Source organism: Ptychodera flava, chromosome 22 (assembly GCF_041260155.1).
Source record: "Ptychodera flava strain L36383 chromosome 22, AS_Pfla_20210202, whole genome shotgun sequence".
In the NCBI taxonomy this organism is placed as follows: Eukaryota; Metazoa; Hemichordata; class Enteropneusta; family Ptychoderidae; genus Ptychodera; species Ptychodera flava.
In genome coordinates, this window is record NC_091949.1 from 27,240,583 (window position 1) to 27,264,268 (window position 23,686).

General features: G+C 37.2%; 1 long non-coding RNA gene across 1 annotated transcript; it reads right to left on the minus strand.

The window, feature by feature from the left end:
• Window positions 1–748: 748 nt before the first annotated feature.
• Window positions 749–19,870, minus strand: LOC139123096 (uncharacterized). The gene is made up of 3 exons (XR_011549577.1): window positions 19,744–19,870; window positions 3,163–3,395; window positions 749–2,370 (listed from the first exon to the last, which is right to left on the minus strand). It is a non-coding gene; the product is annotated as an uncharacterized lncRNA (long non-coding RNA).
• Between the last annotated feature and the right edge of the window lie 3,816 nt (window positions 19,871–23,686).

A 23,686-nucleotide genomic window follows, 5' to 3' on the forward strand; every position in this document is an offset into this window, starting at 1 on the left:
TACTAATGTATCGGAAAATACTCAAAGCTAATTTCTTCCATGCATCGACAAGGAGCGGAATTACTCAGAGGGTCCGCTACTCTTGAGTCCTCAAGATGTACCGAACCTTTTTAAATAAACATACCTGGTTTTAAATTGTTTAGCATGGAGAAAAAGGCTACTTCGAGCCTTTAAAAGACACTGTAGATGCGTCTGACTGCAAAATAAAACTTAAGCAAAAATGTATAGCTTGAGTGTTTCTAGTCGTGTTGTCTGAAAATGAGCATAAGGTACTTGGTATTCTCAAGTAATGAAACATCCTGTCCGCTCACTTGAAATCAATCGACCTTCATGCAATTCTACTTGACCTACTTCTGAACATACTTTCTCCCGACATCGAAGACTCTTTTTCCGCAGACGCAATAACAGCCAAAGCTTTTTCTGTACTTCGCGTTCCGTCGAGAGTGATGAGGAATTCTATTTCAGATGAGTGCCTACTTAGGTATGCCCATGGTTATGCCAACTATCATATATGATTTTCTAAAGGGCTTGTACAATTCCATTATAGTTTTCTCTTTGTCAACTTACATTAATTGTATTCTATGTCAGCATATGTCGGATGTAACTTTCTTTAAATTATTTGCAATGATTCTCGGTATAACTTGGACTGAATTAACATTTTCCAGTTGAACTACGTCATACAAGTGAAACCGCCGCACCTTTAAAACACCTGCTTATCAAAGAGCTGACACACACACACGCAAATGCACACTTTATCTTTCAGCTCCCTAAGGAGAAAGTTATTTTATTACACTGAAAACAACCTCTTCAAAAAACCAAATCAAAAAACAGTTCAATAACATAGACTTGTAGTAACAAAATGAAAATCGAGCAGAGTGAATATCAAATTAAAAGGAATTTCTTTTCAACTGCTGCCGGTACCACTAGATTGAAAATCCCATTAATGTTCCTAAAAGCCTATTTGACTTGAGAATGTGCATCCCTTGCGAAAAGGAGTCCATTAATGCTTAGTTATTGTGAAGTATCATTTGTCTTTCAACGTTAATATGTTATCCGCAGGGTTCTACTCACAATTTCGTAGCAAAACGATCACACATGCTTTGACTGTTATATATTAAATGCTGCTCTCTTCAAGCCAGAGTTTCGTAAAACAGAAAAACTGACAATACTATACTCTATTTCGCCAACATAGAGCTTTTTTGACCCGTAGTCCAAAATACATTGATTATAAGATGACGTGTGTACTCAAAATCATGCATTAGATGTCTCGCTGACGTATACATGTACATAAGACATGCTCTCTGTAACGATAGGCACATCAAGTAAGAATTGGCTGAACTCGATAATTGGTTTGTTTTCTTTATAAGCTTTAATTCACAGTAGTTGTGACTTTGTTAGACTATTGCGCTAGATTATGTTTCATTAGGTAGAATGCGCCTCGGGGACATATATCCGAACTGTCAATATTTTACAATCCTTTTCTGATCTACCACTTGTGGGGTCATTTAAAGCTCTTGGAATTCGAATAAAAAAAATTCACAATCTTAGTTTTTTGAAAATTAAAATATTTATCTTTTCCCATATTAGTTAACACGTTGATGAAGGCCATTTTAAATTTCACATCTCGGTAAATGTTAGGTAATTTGTTTCTCTGGTACCAACTATTTGAAGATGCCCCCTGATGTGGTAAAAGAATGGTTGAAAGTTTCATTGGTTAACGTTCGAGCAAAAGTGTATATGTCTATGACTTTGGAGGCGCGATCTACCTAAATTATTATCCCGATTTCTCTGTTGTGTTGTCTCTGTCAAGGCACGTTGAGAGTAAGAGCTGACAGTTGGAATCATGTTGCTCCTTTCATCAACACATCCTGGTGTATGGCACAGGGAACTAGGAGTCAATACTGCCGCATTAGCCATTTGAGGAAGATTAAACTACACCTTTTAATGATCCGTCTCCTCTGAGCAAGAAATGGTGTTTTGTATGGTCTGTTTTGTACATCAACTTGAACGCGATACGCTTGACAAAGTAGTCACTGACGTCAGAGAAGAAACGCAACGAAAGGAAAATCCGATTTCAGCCTGATGTCTGACTGGTAACGTGTGTCACCAAGTTGCAACTGTGAATTGCATCGTATTACAAATGGTGACGAAAAGTGCGATAAATTGAAAAAAACCCAAAGTAAATGAGAAACATGAAGGATACTAGTACTTTAAAAATTCACCATGAGTGAGTACAAATAAATGATTGCCAAAAAGCATGTTCTGCATAAAGTTAATATGAAGGCTGGCACATATGTTCTGGCAATTCTCCTCTTCTACACATGTAGAGCGTTTTCAGTCTTCGTGCCCAACCATTCGGATAACCACCAACTGTTTAAAATAGCAAAGACAAGAAATAATGTTTCTTGTTAGCTTTTGCGGGTTGTATGTATGTATGTATGTATGTATGTATGAATGTATGTATGTATGTATGTATGTGTGTATGTATGTATGTATGTATGTATGTATGTATGTATGTATGTATGTATGTATGTATGTATGTATGTATGTATGTATGTGTATGTATGTATGTATGGTTGTATGTATGTATGTATGTGTGTCTGTCTTTGTATGTCTGTCTGTCTGTCTGTGTACTATCTATTTAGACCTATCTAATACACACATGTGTGTAAGTAAATTCCATTTTTCTGTATATATTTATCCAGAGTCTTTGTTTGTGTGTACTAAGGTCATTCGTAAATAACTTATGTTATCTCCACTGTCTCAGCAATTTACATTCAGGACAAAATTCATTTGTTAGAACAGATCGCTAATTAATAAAATCACCTTAATGAAGAGAACGTGCTGTTAATTGTGATATGCTTGTCACGGTAATTCAACCTTTGCTTGAAATTCGAGGTGATTAGTGTTTCACGGTTGAAGTGTCTTGCATTGCAGTTGAGCAAAATTCCATCGCTTTAACGGCCTTATTTCCTCTTTCGTCCCTAATATTCCTCTATTATAAGGATTACATGCCATTAAGAGCGATAACTCTGCAATACTGGATTGAATATTCATCTGCAATCTGCAAAATCAGTGACCTCCCTTTGGGGATGCTCGGCGATCTAATCCTTGATGGAAGCTGTTATTGTTAAAAGTCACCTCACTCAACTCAGAACTTACCGTCAATCTGACGCTTGCTGGCTATAATGTTAGGTTTACCATCGCTCAAACTCATTCTGTTATCCACGGTTTGTGCGGCGCCGTTAAGGCCGTTCAGCAGTGTATCCACGTCTAATGGACGTATGTCAACTATCAGGGAGATCCCCATCACTTCACTGTGTTCGATGACGAGCAGTATCGTGACTAATGAAACCCAAACTATTGAAAGCTTCATCTTATCTTCCTTATTTTCCCTGTTAATGTCAGAAAGAGTACAGATTGTCATTCGTAACCCGTTAATCCCCTCTTCCTAAAACGTCAAGAGTTGTCGCTTGACAACTGTGAAATATACAGAGATCATAATAAAGGAGAACAGCGTATTTTTCAGACACGCAATTTCAACGCTTGTATAGGCTACATACTATAACAACGTTCCTTTTCAGTAGTATTGAAATCCTTAAAGGCAGGGGAGCCTATAAATACCCCCTATCTCCCTGGGGATTCATAATCCAACATGAGTGGCACATGGTAACAACGTCAACGAATGCTCCCGAAAATCTGGATCTTTCAACAACCATGGTGTAAATTAAAGCACTGTTCCAACATATTACGTTTTGTGAATACTTGTGGCATCACCCTGTTGGCGAAATTCTCTCATTTTTTCCATTTTAAGTTGATTTTTTATGCCAAAACTGCTTCGATGCTGTGTTCGAAGCGTCCAACAAACAATAGATGAAAGCATTCAAACAGCTGCCAATCACGAGGGGACGCGGAAAGGTGCAAACGATCAAACATTTGTTGTGTACATCGGATCGATAACGATGTCAACAATGAATAAACGATTCTTACTACTGAACGAAAAAACTTGACCAACGGTTACTGAACACGCGCCTCAATGAATTCAGACACAAAGGACTACTTCATGTTTCAAGCAGATTGCTTCTCCCTTTTTGTTCGTTGATATGTGTACCTGTAGGCCTATGAATGGGTGATGTGTGTGTTGACCTGCAGTACGATATTTTACGATAGATCGCTTTTGGAAGTATGTTGTGGCCTAGCCCTGCGTACGATGACGTGTATTCCCGGCGTTATACGGCCTCCCACCACAGCTCTACTGATTACCATGGACAAAACCGGCAACATGCGGATCCAATTTGGACGGAGCACGAAAAACTACTTTCTTACTGTTTTCGGCCGAAATCAACTCGATTCCGATATACATGTATGCAGCCTACCAAAACCACTCAACCGCTCACAGACTGCGAAAAAAAATGCTCAGTCTCGTGACGTCCAAAACCGTTGTTTGCTCGCGTTGCACGGTCAATGGCTCATGCAGTGGACGGGCATTGTATACGTTCATGCCACGATTGCATGTATACAGGTGCCCATGAGCTTCATTATTTCCTGTCGGGTCGGGGCGATGAAACTAAATCGTGATTGATTCATCTCTGTCGGATTTGACCATAAAGAGACACTTGACATAGATTATAGCATCAAATGTTGACCGTTCAGACCGAAACATGATAAAAGGTCTGAAGATCGCCGTGATCGGTGATGCTTTCTTCTCTATACGTTTTTTTGAGCTAGTTTTTTACTAAATTGTTCGAGTATTAGCTGACGTTTTTTTGAAAACTTTATCAACTTTTCTTTCCCAACCAGGGCACAACATTACCTTTTTTACTTTCATGGTAACCTAGGATGAATTAAATCGCAGATTAATAGACTCCTATGTTCTTCCTCGATTGTCTGTGACTGATTTTGCTATCCCAATATCGATATTGCGTTCGCACTCGGGTGTCTTGAAACTTACGTCATTCACTGAAATAGTTTTCGGACAAACTCAAGAAATTCGACAACTACTAACGAATAGTCGGCAAAATTTACAGAGACAAGCAATAATAATTATTGTCATTTTACCGTCTTTTTTACCATTTTTGCCGTCTTTAGATAAGCGGACTCGTTTGACGGAAACAGTATATAACGATCTGAGTTCCCATATTTTTACCGTAAAACGTGCGAGTGTAGTATTCGAATGAGTGAGATCATAATCTTACGCTGTTCCGAGTGATCTGAAGATTTTTTATAATATAACAATAATAGACCTTATCAAAATTACTCTGTTTTACATTGCTTGGATATTGATATTTTTTCCGTACGTTTTGACTGTTGATTTGAAGTCTTTTGATTCTCCATTGGCAGCAGCACATCTACGGTTACAACCGCCATGTGATGACCAGAGTGTGATTGTAAGTTGTTGAGAGGAAAAAAACATTTTGTATTTAGAGGCTTCAGTTCGGGATTTTTCAAGATAAACAAATCATTATACATTTCCTACGTCTTTGAAACGGGGATTACGGTAATGTGATGAATGTGATGAAAATTTTGTGAACGTCTTTGCAATGTGTTCCCACGATGAGTGTGAACTGATTCTTTGTTAGTAAAAATCGTCAGAAATGGTCCAGTGACCGTGATAAAATAAACACAGATGCAAAACCATTGCGAGGAAGATAGTAAGAAATTCACATTGCAATATTTGCTGTCGTATTTCTCAGCAGGAATAATAAGTTTTTACACGTTGTGTATAAGAACAGCAAGCAGGTGTTCGGCGGTCAATTGCTTCTATCATAATGATCTTGATCGCGGCTATTTGGCGAAAAGACAGCGGGTACTTATAATCTCGCAAAATTATTGATATCATGTCTTTGTGTTAAAAATTTTCGATCGGAGGCAGCTCAAATCAACAGCCGTGATATATTCGGAATCGTGTTCTCACTGGACACCGAACTACCTGCTATCAACAGTACGTTATGTACCATCGGCGGTAACACATTGGTCGTAATCTTGTCTAATTCTGCCCCGCCGTTTGTACCGTCCAGAAATTCCAAAGCTAGATATTTTCACCCTGACATATAATACAGCGACCTTGCACACTAATGATCATTCCACTGTTTCTGTTGTGGTTTGTTGGTTTTTTAATTTGCTCCGTGGCCCCGGTAAGATTTTTTCAATACGATACACAGTTTGAATTTTTTTCAAGGTAAATTTAGTATATTCCCAGTTTGTGGGGTAAATTTTTCTGGAGTGAAAGTTTGAGTTGACGCTGATAGAGTAGACGTCGAGCCCGGCACAGTTGACTTGGACCCGGTCGGTTTAGGGTCGTTTAGTCCAGAAACCTGCATGTATGATCACCGTTCGGCATTTGGGTGATTTTTTGGTCAAAGTAATGCAGTAACAATGTACGCCAGATTCTTTGTGTTGTTTTTGTCACAACCGTCATACGCGTATACGGACGGTTTTCGATTAAAAACGGTAGTAATATCCAGTGCTCGTAAATGCGTGCAAAATTTATTCAGTGACTGTTTACGTAGCAGTCGTAAATACGACTAGGATTTACCACCACGTAACAACTGTAAACACCGCATCAACAGTCCATACAAAAATTTTGTGCTGAATCGAGGGAGATAACAATTGCGGTAGAAAAGGTCAGTCCATCATCCGTCAAAGTTGTTGATCGGAAAAATCTTCACTGAGCGCCAACTACATGAGTGGCTGTTATACACGTAGTTCTGTGGGCTTTCCACTGTCCCTTGTTACGAGCTATGTTCAAAGTGCGTCAAGCTACGAATATTTTCATGTACTGAGTTACAGACATCGGTGAAGTACCGGGTACATTGATTTTGTTCAAAACCACTGCCTGTTTGTTCCTCGTGTTGTTTTTTTTGTGTCCCTAACGTCGACTGGCTCTATGTGCGTACAAACATAGCAGTCGGGATTAAGATTTCCTGGATAAATAGATTTATTCCGCCTCTGACGCAAAGATACACACTGTTTTACATGTGCCACTCCTAGGCCCTGGGATCGATTTCCATACCTTTAAGCTCGACGCCTCTTTAAGCGTGGCTATCCATCACAAATTATAACGGTTTCTAGCATTGCCTTTCTTACTTATCGCTTTATATGTCTCTGACTTTCACTGCCTTGGCGCATTTTTTTCCTGGAGTGCCCATGTGTGTATTGTCAACTTTATTCTGCTTAAGGTAGAACGCACCTCGGGGACAGACATTCGGACTCTCAAACTTTTACAGTTCTCTTCTGATATACCACATGTGAGGGTTCATTTTAAAGCTCTTGGTAAAAGAAAACTTTTTACCGGCTTAGTTTTTTGAAATTCGAAAATTTTTATTTTTCGCCATAGAGTTAACACATGGATGGCGGCCATTTTGAATTTCTAATATCGGTAAATCTTGGGTTATTTGTTTCTCTAGTACTAAAATTTGCACGGTGACCCCCTATTTTTATTCTTGATTTTGAAAGAGAATGATTGAAAGGTTTCTTGAGGAAAGTTAGAGCAAAAGTTGAAGTCTTTCACTTTAAAGGTGCATATTACCTTAATAGACGCATCATCTGAACATTGTTTTAGCGGGACTACTTGTGCATGGTCTACACAATGCACATGTCATCAGTCGGAGGAGGGATTCCCAATCGCCTGACCGATGGATTTTGCAAACACATCGAAATCCTTTATCCGGTTTAATAGCAGAAAGTATTCAACGCGCATCAGGTCTTCTGCCGTATTGTGAAAGTAACGTTTTCAACAATCTCATTATAAGGGGATCAACATTTAACTTCACCTGGAATGCTCCGTACTGATTTTGACTAGGCCTATACAAAATCGGCACTGTGTCAACTTCACCAGGACCGAGAAAACACGGGGAAAATTTTCGTGCATTTGTCAAAGTCCTTGATACGTTCAAACTTTGGTGAGATACCAGTTTGTATCTTACAGCAGCTGAGATCTTGGCACATACATACATACATTACGTACGTACGTACATACATACATACATACATACATACATACATACATACATACATACATACATACATACATACATACATACATACATACATACATACATACATACATACATACATACATACATACATACATACATACATACATACATACATAGTTTAGTTATAATTTCCGTGTTTGTTTCTTGCAAAAAAAAAACACCTGTGGAATGTTCCCTTCTATTTTTTCTTTCTTGGAAGAAACAAACACGGACATTATATGATTAATCAACGACAGTCACTCTAAATCACAGCTTGCTATATCCAAGAGTCTCTCACAGTCCGTCGTTACCGATGCATGGTGGCAAATGCCCTCTTCTTCCGCCCTTAACGATGTTTAATGCACTCCAACTCAGTTGTGTAGCTAACAAGACCGAGTCCCGCTAAGCAGTGCCTGTACGCCTCGCACATTTACGCCAGACAATTTTGCGCACGGCCTTCAACGGTCTGAATGTAACGCAACCGTTAACACATAGATATTGTGGGAGATATATGGCGAACTCATGCAGGTATACAGTTTACTGGTAACCGTAGCGTCCGTTAAAGATTTTTACCTTCGCGCGAGCGATTATGTGTATTGACCAGGCGAACAACATGGACTCTTCCGTACGAGAGAACAATAAAGTACTACAATCGACCTCACTGCTCTCCCATAATATATAAAAACACTAATTGTTATTTGATAAACAATTTATCATTCGATTAGAGTGGAATCAATTCCCCTTCCCATCAACAACCCAATTCAATCGCCCACTCACATTAAAAATACATCCATTCTGGAGTACCTGGAACCCCCTCGGGGTATGTGGGACGGCAAGTGGAGATCGATTGTGCAACAGATTTATCGAGGAACGACTGTGCAAGAGGCAAGTAAGTGTTTCTCCACGACGCGTTACTGTGAGATGAGTAAAGTGAGTAGTTAAGCTTATGTTCAAAATCTAGCTTAAACACAAGTGTCAGAACCCGCCTTTGCGAGAAAAGTCCCCCGGCGCTTTCGTACTGTTAATGCGTAAATTTACCCCAGTTACTTCGATTTTTAAGATGCTGGGTTTCGTCGGTATCGTCGAAACTAACTCATACGAACCTATTTAGAGAAGACCATAATATTCTGAGCAGCAAACTATATAGGCCTAATAGACAGGATTTAAGAATGTATCAAGAAATGGAAAAGCCTGCCAGAATATGGATAAAAAACGCCAACCACAGACCTTCTTGCTCAATGGGCTGTGGTTAACCCACAGGGGGCAGATGAAAGTCCCCTGGGATGGGGAGGAGGTTTTCTTTGTGCAACGGATTACCTTTAATATTTGATTTTATTAATTTTGACTGTGATATTTCAAATAAAGCTTTCGACTCCAAACTGTCTGACTGTGTTTCCAATTCCTTATCTCCTCTTCAACCAGTGCACATACCACTCTAATTGCTGCGCAAACATTGCCAACTTGTTAATGACTGAGCGTATCAGCGGATTAGCTTATTTAAGTCAACACCACAGCCGTCCCACACGTAGTGAAATAAGGATTAGCAAGTTGGCAATGTTTTCGGAGCAATTACAGTGGCGTATACACAAGTTGGAGAGGAGATAAGGACTTGTCGGTAATATATAAAGCAGTCAGACGGTGTGGAGTCGAAATCTGTATTTGAAATACCACAGTCAAAATTAATAAAATTACTTGTAGTAATAAAGAAAGCAGTCAGACGGTTTGTACTTGAACTTTATTTAAAATATCACAGTCAAAATTAATAAAATCAAATGAGGTAAACCGTTGCACAAAAAACTCCCTCCCCACCCCAGGGGACTGATTTCTTTCCCCTATGGTTAACCTGCCAAACCTTCTCAATATATGTTTATTTATTCATGATGCCATTTGATGGAAGATTAATGATCATTTTTGTAAAATCGTCTGGAGAAGATTTTTACAAGGCCGATCGAAAAATTATATTTATATTATTATTTATATTATTTATATTTTTTAATTGTAGCGTTGATTTACAGCATGGGTCGTCGCTACTTTGTATATTTCTCTGAGTTGAGAAGAAGAAAGTAGCCAACTGATCAAAATAAAAAGCATATCAAACATGCACAGCTCAAAATAAACGCTAGGACGTTATGAATATTTTATCAGATGATAATGATTATGACAGTGATGATAATGGCGATGATGGGTTGCAAGCTTATCGTATGTAGGAGCTAGGTCATTGTGTGAGTCGTTCATCATGGATTTTTATGCCAAAACCCCAAATAATAGTCTCATACATTTCATTATTTTAGAATAAATAGTATGGCCTTAAAACCTTTTTAAAGTCTGCAAGGTGTGACAAGGTGAGTGTCATAAACAGAAAAGAAACGGTCAACAGTGCACAGGGACGGACAACAGGAAACGTGTGAAAACTCAAGGTGTTAACAGGTAATAGTGTCAAAATATAAAAATAATACGTGACAGAAAGGCAACGGACATTTACGAAAACATCCAAGGAAAAATAAGCCTCCTCTGCGAAGCAAATCAAGCAGTACCCTTATTAGCAAACCGAACACGATTCTAATTACCAGACTCAGGTTTACTCATTTGGAAATTAAACAGTGTATAATTCATTGGGAACACTTTTTAATGTGTTGATACACCATGTTTATCCCCATTTGTCATAACTTTAACAATTTTTGCTAGTAACATATGGATGACATTCATCTTAACTATGTTTCACAACAAATTGCTCTGGGGTATCATTCTCTTTTTCAGCCGATGCTAATGGCTCAATGTGATCGATAACCCTATTTATGAACCTATCTTCAGTTATAGAATTATTTTAGCTCACTTGTTCACACGTGGGCTAATGTCATAGCGATGTCTGTCTGTCTGTCCGTGCTTGTGTGTGTGTGTGTTAGTGTGTGTGTGTGTGTGTTTGTGTGTCTGTCTGTCTGTTTACACGATAACTCAAAAACGCCTGTACAGATTCAAGTCAGATTTGGTACACAGGTACCATATGCTACTTGCAAGAACTGATTAGATTTTAGTTAGTGTTGCTTGCATATTAATGAAGTTATGCAATATCATTTTTTCCGTACAATGGTTTCCCTTTGGAGACGGTAATGACAGTGTAGACATATATCAAGAAATACTGCACAAAATTTCATGAAACTTTTCACAGATGACAATCTCAGAACATTATGATGATACTGTGAGTGTCATGTCAATTATCTGCTCATTTGCATATTTAATGAACTTTTGTTATTAGTGACATAACTTTGAAATTCCTGCACCAAACTTGATGATACGTGCAACAAATATTGATCTGATATATATCTAATTATACTTAGAAGCATTGGGCAGTGTCAAGTTATTAAATAGCTCATTTGCATATTTTATGAAGTTTTATAATTAGTCATATAACTCTGATATAACTGCACCAAATTTGATGAATTCTGCTGCAGATACTGATCTGACTGATATCTAACTGTAGTGTAAAGCACTTAGTAGTGTCAAGTTAATTAAGGGTTCATTTGCATATTTAATGAACTTTGTAATTAGGTATATAGCTCTAAAATTACGGCACCCAAGTTAGTGAAATCTGGTACAGATATTGATCTGATAAATATCTAATTGTACTGACAAGCATTTGGCAGTGTCAAGTTAACAAATAGCTCATTTGCATATTTTATGAAGTTTTGTAATTAGTCATATAACTCTGAAATAACTGCACCAAATATGATGAAATCTGCTGCAGATACTAATCAGACAGATATCTAATTGTGGTGTAAAGCATTTAGTTGTATGGAGTTAATTAAGGGTTCATTTGCATATTTAATGAACTTTGCAATTAGTGATATTACTCCAAAATTACAGCATTACATTTGATGAAACTTGATGCAGATATTGATCTGATAAATATTTAATTGTACTGAGAAGCATTGGGCGTGTCAAGTTAATAATTAGCTCATTTACATATTAAATAAAGTTTTGTAATTAGTGATATAACTCTGAGAGTACTGTGCGAAAGTTGATGAAACCTGCTACATATAATGATATAACAGATATCTGATTGTTCTTATTACACGCCTCACACGGATGTCGATTATATTGGTATGAATCGGGTTTATTGACAGGAATATTGAAAAACATAATACAATAAATCCTCGTCAGAGATAGTTACTCTGGCAGTAGACCGTATACACGTATAGTCTTATCAGGAGTCTGTCTTCCACTCCGCGTCGTGTGCTCAATTGAACTGCTGTCAGAATATACAATGTCTGTCTTATTTGTTTTTGTGTTTTGGTTAGTGATTAATCTGAGGTCTGCAAATGTTGCGTAACATCTCCTTGCTCGTCGTCGTTTGAGACAGGTCAAAGGTACAATTGTTTTGCTCATCGTCGTTTGGGACAGGTCAAAGGTACAATTGTTTTACACAACTTCATAACAGTCAAAAAGTATGCAGTAATTCGTGTCATACTGTATTATTTCATGCATCCAGTAGCGTCTGATAAATGTCAATACATGTCGTGTCATCAGCAGTCAATTTCAATGCTTGATAACTAAGTTTGTAATTTTGTCAAACTCAAAATCTGTACAAGTCATTCATATAACACGTCATTCCTTCCATTCAGGGGTCACATTAGCACACGTTGTTCTGTTGAGTAAATGCTAAAATTTTCTAGTCTGTTCACTGGATATCAACACGTGAGCACATTCAGTTCATATATTTTAATGTTACTTGTCTTACGAACGGTTTTGTTTTGTTTTGCTTAAGTCTTGACCCCTCTGTCAATAAGCGTTTCTTTCTATACACATTTTAATCAGGAGTAGCTCTCAATCAGCAGCCGACAAGTACTTTAATGAACAGGGAATATACCATGACGCCGCGGTGACCGTACGAGTGTTGTTTTGAAGAGGTTGTGCGCACTTGACATTTCTGTTCGAGGGTGCGTTTCGAGACTTCACCAGTTCACGCTAATCCAATGGAGTGAGAAACAAATGTTCGCTCTATCTATACTTCAAGCAGCTACATGCCTAGACTTGGTTAAAGTCGGTGAATTTTAAACGATAAAGTTGTTTTGCTAAAATTGCGCACTTAACTCTTCTTATTATTGTACTTCGACATGAAAACATGTCAGTTTGCCTCACCCACAACACATGCTATGTGGCGTTGTCATAACTCCACTGCATTATATTGTATCCACCCAAACGACAGCGCGCGAGATCTCACGAAAGACTTATTAAATCGAAGCTTCGCAATGCATCTACCAGATTCTATGTGGAGGGCTTAAGTTAAGCTTAGTATATCCATGAGAAAATATTCATCATTTTTAATATATATTTCCAATTTGAAGTACAAGTTGTTGACAGTATCCTTACCGAAGACATGCCATACAAATTCAGTATGAAACGATATCAATATGCCGCAGTCTTCTTTAAAATTTGCGTAGTTTCAAATTGTTTAGCCCTCAAGGTTTTGCCAAGGAATCAATTCGAAAGATGAAGTTTTTGTTCCTTAATCCTAATCAACGGGGCAAAATTATTAATATTTCACTGATATGAATTCCCCGAGAAATTGAAAAAAAATGCAGTGAATGCATAAGTTCTATTATTTTCGCTTTTGAAGACAAACATCTCTCTGGAAAATCTTACGGAATGAAATATCAGCAAGGATATATCTAATTTATTGAATCCCAAAGTCTGGGTACAGCGGATGGATATCTCGACATTTAAATCTGCAGAGACAACTTGATTAAACAAAGTTCAAATAGATGCGGTTCTTTTATCAATATTCAAATATATGAAGTTTTTGACCTATCTTCATATTCACTGTTCTCTATGTTTCTTTCCCATGCTATATATCAAACTTTGAATCTCTTCACCTATCTGTTCATCACTCTATCGCATCACATCACATCACAAATTTCTATAACGTCTCCTTCCGTACTTCATATCTTTAACTGGCTCTCTCCCTAAATATATAATCGCCCTCTCTTTCTCTCTTGCTAACCTATCAAAACATGCATGCATACATACATACATACATACATACATACATACATACATACATACATACATACATACATACATACATACATACATACATACATACATACATACATACATACATACATACATACATACATACGTACGTGCGTGCGTGCGTGCGTGCGTGCGTGCGTGCGTGCGTGCGTGCGTGCGTGCATGCATGCATGCATACATACATACATACATACATACATACATACATACATACATACATACATACATACATACATACATACATACATACATACATACATACATACATACATACATACATACATATGCTTTTTCGAACTTTTACCCCTTTGTTCATAAGACACTATATTAGACTGGTAAAGGGCTGGGGTTATTACATTAGTATGCTAAACTTTTGGGATAAACTTAGTTTCGTAGCAGATTAGATGAAGTCTGACTACAAGATATGTCGGCAAGTCTGAACGTCTGTACATTAAAGTAGTTCGCAGAAAGCTGTACTTTGCCCTAATAAGGATACTGCAGAAATAGTCGTTGAATGATTATGTTTTTTGTAGGACTACCGATAAATTATTCGTGACTAGCACTGAAAAGCATTATTTATAGCCTAATATTTATCAGCCCCAAAATCTTAATGATATGAGTTGCTTATACCGTCATAAAATATGTAAACGCCCTCTTTGATACATCAAAACTTATATCTGCATCGATGCATGGCTGTATATTTTATTTACGGTAGTTTTGTCATGCAGAGCCGCGTACACGCTTGCCAATCACTAAGGGTAAGCGTACCGTTATCACCGCTAAAGATTCTATCTGTCCTCATTGCATGCGGGGGAAGGTGGTGTCTTGGGTATAGGCTTAATAGGGAAGGAATTAAGTGGATAATATTACGGATGATCAGTTCGCAGATTTTAATGAGAGATTACCACAGTTTTATTTAGCATAGGTATTAGGAGAAAAGCATTTTATCAAGTAGGATTACTTTGAATTATCATTTCAAATAAATTTTTCACATAAATGGGTTGTTCAGTCGTGTGTACAGGTTTTACTGCATCGACGTTCAAGGAAAATGGTGATACAAGAAAGCAATGAAATATATACATAGCAAGAATTGGTTAGTCCGACCTAATTATTGTATATGGGTCATGTACTCGACATACTTGGAGATTTTCTTGTAGAGATCATTAGAATTGCAGATTACAACTCCCAATAAAAAGAGCAAAAACCCAATTAATTATTCACACGAAATAAACGACAACATATAGGCATTATTTTTCGAACTTTACGACGCCCTTTACCTGTCTTGTATTTTTGGCAGCTCCTCCAAAGTATGTAGCATGCTTTCTCGAGTGAAGATTCGTGTATTCGATGCTGTTGTTATCTATTTTATCATATGGTTATTCCTTTTTACAGTAATTAAACATTCAACAACCCGATACCCCTCTGACTTGACAATCTTCAAGTATTAAAATGAGCGGTGCAGTGCAAAAAGCTTGGATTTATCTTTTTCACGGAAATATAGTCACCCTTTGAAAAATTATTTAACTGTTTGTGTGAGTTTGTCCCTCCTAAAGGAATATCACTTTGCAATATTCGCAAAAAATGTTACTATCATACATTGAGTTGACTCCGCAGGTATAGCAATCACGTGCCGTTATGCATAATGACGTGGATCAGCTTCATGGCTAAGGCAGTGTGAGTCACAGACAGGATGTTGAAATATCTAAGGTCGTTAATTACACCTATGAACAAACCTCCTCTGCCCTTCCACCACAATGAATCGTGGTTCCGAAAGGAGGGGAGGATACTATTGACCACCTTGTGTATACCACTTATTGTATTTTGACCCCCTAGCTCAACAACAACTACAAGAGTTACCTTGCACTTCTTCAGTAGCGTTGTCAAAACAGTTTTTATGGGCATTTAGTTAAACCTCGACTATTTTAAAGGACCAATGATGCTAACTTTTATAATATTTTAACCATTTTTATTTTGAATGTGAACGATAGTTTCTTGTTCTACACCAAAATGCATTTACATATACACAGTATTTAGCTGGTCAACTCAGCCAATACGTGTGTGAACTGCATTGTTATTGTTGAAAAGTGACTTCTGGTCAAGATTAGAATTGAAATGTAAACAATAACAATGCATTTTAGACTTATAAACGCTACGCTGACAAGCTAAATAAGCTTAGTGGGCGTTTAAACATCCTTTTGGGAGTAGAATAAGAAGTTGCAATCGATATATAAAATAACAATAATGAAAGAGTCTTCAAAAGTTAGCATTACTGCCCTTTAACTATTCATGGTTCTCACTTTTTCTTTATATTATATTATATAATATAATATCATATTATATTATATTATATTATATTATATTATATTATATTATATTATATTATATTATATTATATTATATTATATTATATTATATTATATTATATTATATTATATTATATTATATTATATTATATTATATTATATTATATTATATTATATTATATTATATTAATATGATATGATATGATATGATATGATATTGTATTAAATTAGATATTTTTGTGAGTCTGTCCGACTGTCTGTCTCTTTATGTCTTTCTGTATGTCTGCCCGTGATGTTTTTTTAATCGCCAATAGCAATATCTAATTCATCATTACTTGTGATGCATGAAAAACACATTTGATGTTTTGCATATCCTTAAATTATGTTTTGATCTGAACTGGAGACACTCGGAAGATCACTTAAAAAAAATAGACGAAAAGTATAGAAAATGAAGAATGTTTCCACTTAAAGGTAACGTTGTTACCGACATTCCTATAGAATGCTAATTTCAACCATGCAGTACAAAAAATAGAGTCAAGATTTTTTAGGGATGCATTCATGTCTTCTTGACTTAAATAGCATGCAGGTTAAAGTACTTCAGTACATGCGCAGAGCGATCGTTCAGGGAAAAACTGCATTGGCAATTTATTAGTATCCATCATTGATTTCAAGGGTTTGTAGAATTACCTGTACTGTGTCTGTATGTCTACTCTCTCTCTCTCTCTCTCTCTCTCTCTCTCTCTCTCTCTCTCTCTCTCTCTCTCTCTTAGACGTCAGACAGTCCAATTTAAATTCTCTCTCCTACAGTGTCATCACGTGACAGTAAGACAGCAATAATTTAAACTAAACGTCCATACTGCCGTAGAGAGTTCCAAACTCTACCACTCTTACCCTCAACTATCGATCAGTTTGACAGTGTCAGAGAAAGTCGTAGTTGCAAGAAGAACTTTGCTTGCATTATTCAGTCTCTGCTAAGAAATGTATGAACAATACATGCTACAGAACATTACTACAATCAAAATTGAAATTCCCAATCGGAAGAAGTTGCCTGGCCAATGTTGTCGAAGTTAGTTGAATGTTAATTACCAGCGTAATATACTAGAATAAGTGAAAATACACGAGGTGTCCATCGACTGACAAAACTCAATATACTCAATACACCCATACTCATATGAAATATACGCACCTACATGAACTAGTTTGCAGGAAAGGCGGAATAATTGGGGAAACAGCAGTAATAAACAGCCAAGGATGTAAGATTCAACTACAAACCCAAATGGCTTTAAACCTCCCTGTCCCCTTGATAGAAATATCAGAGATATGGCCAGCTGTAAAACGTTGAAAATAGATACGGTTCGTGTTTTACCAAACTGTCAATTGTATACATGTACTGCTGGGCTACACAATGTACAAATGCATTTCATTGGCTTTTTATAATCAACAGCAGTGTTTAGCGTATGCTCCGGTATTATCCAGGTGTAACCTGTGTGTGTGTAAGTTTATAATTGTTATTTGGGCAGATGACGTGTTCAGCTACAGTATATTGATGACGTCACAACTTAATCGTTAAATACATTTCTTTATGAGGGGTCAAACTACAATTTGAATATAATTAAAATCCGTCGGAACGATTTACTCTGAACGACGGCTTGTAATTCTGTTTATCAGCATTAACCAAATGTCTCCTCCAACGAAAGATATGAAAATTCACCTGTCTATTATCAGTCAATCTATTTATCAGTCGATCAATTAATCAATCAAAAATCAATCCATCCATCTATCCATCAATCCATTTATCCCTACATCCCACGATCTATCTATCTATCTATCTATCTATCTATCTATCTATCTATCTATCTATCTATCTATCTATCTATCTATCTATCTATCTATCTATCTATCTATCTATCTATCTATCTATCTATCTATCTATCTATCTATCTATCTATCTATCTATCTATCTATCTATCTACCTACCTACCTACCTACCTACCTACCTACCTACCTATCTATCTATCTATCTATCTATCTATCTATCTATCTATCTATCTATCTATCTATCTATCTATCTATCTATCTATCTACTTATCTGCCTATCTGCCTATCTGCCTGCCTGTCTATTATCCATCTATCTATCTATTATCTATCTATCTGTTCGTCTTTCTATCGTTCTGCTGGCTATTTGTCTGTCTACCATCCATAAATCCATCAATTCGTCTTTCTGTCCCACTGCTCATCAAATTCAAATATTTTTTGTAAACGGTCATTGCCAAACTTCTACGATTGAAAAACCATATAAGTTGCATGCATTCTTCCTCTCTTCCTTGATTATGTACAGTATAAGTATTCCTTACAGAAGGTTTTGATATTTTACGGGATTGAAATCCTTGATCGTAGGCATAAGATGATTAGGAGTGGAAATGATGGGACTGACCCCGTTCGAATTACCTTTGTTCAAAATCGTGTGCCAGTAATAAGACTGATTTCTCAGGATCGGCGCTTGAAACTCACTCTCCTATTACAGATAACGCTTAATTCAAAATGTAAGTGCACTCGCAGTCTAGATGTGATTGCGAAGTACTCTCTTTCGAAAATAAGCGATACAATCAAGGAGTCAATTTCCAAGTGCAAAATTAATACTATTAAAACGGCGAAAGCTGATAGCCGTGATATAACACACTCTTGCAAACAGCGGTAACGCATTGCGTGTACCACGCATCGTGCACCAGATGTACCCAATAACACCACTTAAAGCAAACGAGCAATGTACGTGCGAATGAATAAAGACGGGAAATAAAGAAAACAGAACGTGATATGTACCGTAGTCATGTTATTAATCCTAATGCCATTGTAATGGCTTATTCTATGACCCCGTTTTAACAAACCAGTGAAACGGCCCTCACACCTGCTTACATGTAAGGTAGTTTCACTATATCCAAAGGGAAAACGAGAACTTGCGGCGATACGCTTACGCGCAGAGTCCTTGTTAGACGTACATAGGCTTAAACGCGGGCAGATGTTTGACCCAGAGCAACACGGAAACGTTTTTAGGAGAAAAAGAAAGTGGTAAATTTAACTTTTACGACAATTCGTACCGCCCTTAAGGAGCTAAGTTATCGAGTAAATGGGTAGGCATTTATGACTTCTGGGCATGGTGGATCACATAGTTTTACTATGCTGGATTTGTCCAGTGAGTGCATTGAAGTGGCACGAGAGTACAATAGAGAAAGTGATAAAACAGTTTGTGATTACAGCTCAGTTAAAGCTCTGTGACACGGCAAATAAACAAGATTGCGATGATGCATGGAGCAACTGTTAGGGGCTTCCAACAGCCGTTAAAACAATGGTACAATTGTCTATGCAAATGGTGTGCGTAAGAGAAAGATAGCTATATTCAGCGTGAAGTGAAATACTCTGAAAGTAGAACAACTTACCTGTATAAAATATCAGCTATTTAGGATAACACGATGTGATTTTCACGTCAAGGGGACTCCCTATTCGTGTGAGCTTTTAAACCCCTGAATTGTGTTGTCTCTTACCTGATTGGTTCATAGGTGTTTTGGTGTGCGCACGCCCACTGTTGACATTGCCCCTCCAGCTGATACTGCAGTAATGACTTTGAAATGAACTTCTGGCAACACGAATTCAAGCCATTTGCATATAAGATGATAACAGAACGGAAAACATGGCTTTCTTCGATTCACGTTCTCCAATACTAAACGAAAGATCTCTTATAACAAATTGTAATTCATCTGAAGCAGTTGGTTTTATTTCGGTGCGTCGTCACGTAGCACATGCGCTGTCGCATCTTCCGACTACATTTTCAAGTCAGGTAACCAAATTTGTGCATGACGAAGTTTAGCTTTCACTTGTTGTACATCTATTATAAGACGTAGACATTACATTTGAAATGTTCAAGCAGGCCTCGTCTATGCAAGTGCATCTGATCAGATAAACTCATTCATAATATTATTTTCTAGCACTTTCAAAATATTTATGATTGGACAATTTTAGGGCGTGTTCTGTCCCAACAGGCAACAATTTGATCAGTGAAGTCTCCAAACTATGAATAGAAAACACACTGGGGCAGATACAAATATCATGGATTGAAAAGAGAAAAAGGGACAAATTAAGAGAAATATAAAGTATCTTTCTTCAATCAAAAGATTAGCCATTCCCTCGAGTACTCATTGTTCAAAAGTTAGCGCATACACAAATGACTAAGCTTCTTCATTTACGTCAACTGATTATGTTGACCTTGTACCCCGTCATCGTGTACATTGTTTGATGATCGCTCAAGGCTAGGCCGTCGTGTTCGTCGGCATCGAAGACCTGTTCTTGGACTGTGTCGTCAACGTTGCCATGCTTCCATGCGGATGTGGATTGCGTACTTTCTATTCAGAGTTGTCGACAAATTCTCAAGAGAGCAATGTGTTGACTTGCTCGATACATGAAGTGAGTTACTTAAGGTAATACGCACCTGCTCATACCTTGCTCAAGGAGACTTTCGATTGTTTTGTTTGATGGTAATGAAGAAGACAAAGGCTCAGGGTAAAAGGGTTTAGGATTAGAGAAAAAAATTAATACCTCATATGATTGTCAATTCAAAATGTCCGTCATTCTCCATTTTACTCGGGGGAAACTGAATTTGAACTTTCACAGAAGATTGCGAAAACTTTATTATCTCCATGTATTCCGAATGAGAAAGCAGTTACTGTATATTGCGTTATTTTGTGTGTCTAAAATCCTGTCTGAAAAATACTTTTACCTTAAGGCTCGCTGTCAGAATGACATCGAATTTTAACCTGTAAATTGACTGAAAGAGCCAATACTCTTTGTCATTGTGTCCTTTTCAAATACTGAGGTTTTGACCAATCACTGACTTAATATACCATGAAACGGGTTCTATGGGGATCAAGGAACAACTTCCCTTCCTTATAGCTTGAAAATAATACGATTGGAACTAATTGGGGATGATTGGATGGTGAAGTAATGTCTGTTTAATTTACAAATGTAAGTTCATCTGCTTTTCTTTTAAGTTACACACTGTTTTATGAATAATTTGTAATATTGTAACATTCAGCAATTGGGCACCTAGCATTTTTGGGAAATTTGAACAATGTTAATATCCAATTATCCACAATTATTTTCGATCGTGTTAAATATCAGTCCTTTTCAATGCAGAAAGCACACAATAACAGCATTTTTTATAAAATGTTAAGCATTTCGTAGAAGAATTAATTGTTGATATTTTCATATTCAAATGAGAACGAAGTTAAGGTGTTATGCATTGCTGTTTAAAAACGATAATGAAATAATAGATCGGATTGAATAGTACCCAAAGATAATCTCCTTTGCGACATCGGGATTTCGAGTCAATATCATACACATACCAAATAGCCACTAAGACCTTGTTACATAGACTGTCATTGCAGCGGCTCACAAGAGAAACATATTCTGTTACCTAAATATGACCTGTCAGTGTGTATTGGAATACATTTTATCCAGTTTTCTTACATTAAAGATGAGAGATGTCTCGACTACAGACGAAACCACCATTTTTGTTTACATTGTGGAATCTGCACATGAGGAGATATCTCCTTAAAGCTTATCAAGGCAAGAGATGTCCATACTGTTCCCCGGACGGGGTATAGTTTCGAAACTGTTAACATGTAACTGGTTCTTGGCATGTGCCAACATCAAAATATAAAAAGAACGTCACGACAGATATTTGGGGTGATGTGATTTACAATTTTCTCTGCGCAGATATATTAGGCAGAGGACACAGGAGTCTAAGGAACACTTTTATGACGTGGACAGACGTCTATAGTTTACAATCTCAAAGTCAACTTTTACCTAAGCAGGATAAATACAAATTAACCTTCTCATATCAAGTGCATAATGCGGTTATCAAGAATTTTCATTTAGGACGGATATCAACCTAATGGGGTAACTTTATATTCACAACTAAGAGAGTTATTATTCTCTTATACTTGCTCTTTGGTTCAGAAGTTAAGTTATCACAGTACCATGGGCGAAGTAACCTTTGCTTTCATTTAGTTTATATACCTTCTATATCCGTGCTATCCGATAATGTATTAAAAAGATAAGGTGACGCTTTGAGTTTTCTTTGATATTGTCAAAATTACACCTAGTTCGGCCACTCTAATATCGTCGTCAACTTGTCATTCCGTGGGCTCATACTGACAGAGGCATAGTAATAGAACTTTGAACGCTTGTAAAGAAAAATTCGTGAAAGCATCCCGAGACTTAGGCGAGAAAGACAAAAAAACTTAAAGGTTGTCCTGCCGGCCTGCAAGACTAGATGTGCGTCGAAGAAATAACAAATGTTCAGGACTTGGCGGGAAATATTGGGAATGACTATGATGATGGTAACAAAAACAGTATTATCAATTAATATATAAGCCATTGAAGTTATGCCAACCAGGGCATTGATGTCATTGGAACTATTTTTGTTCCACACACGTTTTATCAGTCACAGACAGTATCATTTCCTATTGCCTATGGTCACAGATAACAATTTTTCAGAGCTGTGTCATTTTGATATCGCACTGAACACACCATGGTATGATTTGTCGTCAATTATTTGTGAGATGATGATTTGGTATGCGATATATTCTTTATAAATAGTAAACTCCTAATAAAATATTCATCCCGTTTCGGCGTTGCTGAAGGCAATCCACTATATTTTTTGCAATCACTGACACTTACTGGTTATACGCTTAATGGAAAGATCATCATAGTGGTAAGTTGTCACCTTATCTTTTGAATACAAGTTTCAGAGTGTCGCCAGGGGGCGAGAAAAAAGGCAGTGTAATGCAAATGTTTTTGTCAACTGAGAAGCATGTAGGTTCGTCATTATACTGCTGCACACCGGCTCACCACAACATGACCAACATAGTTTAGTGGAGATAAAATGATACGCAGATTACAGTGCAGATGAATTTACTTATCGGTACTAGCTTCACAGATAAAAACATCAAGCTCTTTCCTGCTTATCTTTTCTTTATCTAATATATCTTCTCTATCTTCCAAACGAAAGGTTTTAAACGAGCCATCAAATGTATACCGTACGATGGCATTGTTCTGTAAATACGGTCAGCAAGACATTTGAAGACAGGGTAAACAGTTATAATTATTACAGTACTATACAGTGTATGGACTTTGGGCCATTTACAGGGTTACAGCAACTCAATTCTTCGTTCGTTGGCCTGCGCAACTGCAAAATTCTAAAGTAATAAAACATGATCGCGATATGACGATTACTGTCTCTCTGATATTCTGGCCACAAGTCAGCAAAATCTCCGAATTACGCTGTTTCACGCGAGCGAACTTATTTTAATATGTTCCCGGCCT